Genomic DNA, 2,102 nt, shown 5'->3' on the forward strand with positions numbered 1-2,102 from the left:
TAACTTTCTTTCAAACTGCTTCTTAAGTGCCTATGTATCTGTATATTTTTATACATTCACAACAGTAATCACATTTCTGGTTATACCTTAAAGGATACAGAAAAAGACAGTCATAGTGAAAATACTTTTACTGACAAATTACGAAATATTTGACACATTACAAAACCCGACAAGTCATAAAAAAACGTAATTCAGACCATTTCCTTTCCTGTTCTATTTCCCCTTCTATCTCTCCTTACATTTAGAAGTGTATCATTTCGAAGAAGAAAAGAAAAAATACATAAGCAGTTAAAATATACAAAAAAAAAACGTAACATTACAATTTCCTTAACTAATGCGTTTTAAGTTGTAAGTTTCTTCAGCACATGATAAACCTTAACCTTAATGATCATCTGAGTGAGTCGGCCACAGTAGCATCCTCAGCCTCCCTGTCCATGCCAACGACTCATCTCTCGTACACTCGGTCGACATTAAAGCGTGTGGTCAGCTATCATGTTCTCCAGCTGACCCGCCGTGAACCCCATGACCCGGCCCGACTCTTCCAGCTGCTGCCCAGGTGTTCGCTGACCTCGACCTTGTCTCGCTCCTCGATCTCGCGGCTGCACCTGTTTGTTTGGGGAGGGAAAGGGGGATGTTTTAAAAAAACGATGGAATGAGTTATTTGGAGGATCAAACTGTTAGGGATCTGAAGGAGTGAATTGGCGAAGGAATGAGATATTTGGAGCTGAAAATTTACTGAAATCCCCAAAGGGAGGGAAAATAAACGATAACATGAGTTATATGAGGATCTAGCTGTTAAAGAGGGGAAAAAGGTAGAAATGGTGTGACATGAGGTATTTGGAGGTTCAGCTGTTGGGGAGGGGGGGGGAGACTAAAACTATTGTCAATTAGAATTATTTAGCGGCTGCACTTTTGGGTCAGGGAGAAGGAACTAAGAGCTCTCTTTCTCTCTCTCATCTCTCTCTCTCCTCTCTCCGCTCTCTCTCTCTCTCTCTCTCTCTCTCTCTCTCCTCTCTCTCTCTCTCTCTCTCTCTCTTTTCACACACACACACCACACACACCACACACACACACCAAATTTAAATATTTGGGTTTTAAATTGATACACTGTAATTACCTTTTTCCACATTTGTACTTTTATCAGAAGTACTGCACAATAATCTAAATGTAACTATAGAAATAAGAAGAAATAATAAGTTAGTATCTTTTTGGCAGAGAAAACGGATCCTAATCTACACTAAAATAGACCTCTGGCATGACAAAAGGGCGTAGCGAAATGTCAGGATGGCATTAAGGGCAGTTAAAAAAACACAAAACCCAAACATTTTATCTCATTAACCATACCCTGTGAAAACAATGAACTATGTTGCTTTGGTCTGGTGGATGTTGATTTACCTTCGTTCCAAACACAGCTAAATTGCAAATAAAGGGTTTACAAAATCATTTTATTGTGAATGCGTCTTCTGCCAGTCTTTTGTTTTCAATTTCATGCAATGAAACAAAATAGGAAAAATATGTGTTCGCATGATAAGGGGGGGGGCGAGGAATCCACCTGAAGCCAAGGGCCCCCACCCGGGAAAATTTGGGAACTACGCCTTGACCATCTATTATAATATTTTGAAAAGGACTAGAAATGGTCTGAAAACGATGAATACGCATCGAACAAAAGAAGTATTTGACACACACACCACACACGCACACGCGCACACGCACACACACCACACACACACCAACACACACCACACAACACACCACAACACACCACAACACACAAAACCCAAACACACACACACACACACACACACACACACACCACACCCACACCACACACCCACACACACACACTTATCTATATATATATATATATATATCTATTATATATTATATATATATTATGTATATATATCTCTCATATTATATATTTATATATATATATATATTATTATATATATATATATATATATAACTGACAAGACTGAAGTTTACAACTGACATCCTGACCTATACATAGATTTGTCGAGGCAGGCGTTACACATTCGCCATTTTCATGACACAAATCCTTTGAGATACCCCGACTTGCGTTTCTCTGCATACGCAACCCA

General features: G+C 39.1%; 1 pseudogene; it reads right to left on the reverse strand.

Moving 5' to 3' along the window:
• Positions 1 to 341: 341 nt before the first annotated feature.
• LOC119569398 overlaps positions 342 to 2,102 on the reverse strand; it is a 5,669-nt pseudogene continuing 3,908 nt past the window's right edge.

This window comes from Penaeus monodon, unplaced genomic scaffold (assembly GCF_015228065.2).
Source record: "Penaeus monodon isolate SGIC_2016 unplaced genomic scaffold, NSTDA_Pmon_1 PmonScaffold_14831, whole genome shotgun sequence".
Lineage (NCBI taxonomy): Eukaryota > Metazoa > Arthropoda > Malacostraca > Decapoda > Penaeidae > Penaeus > Penaeus monodon.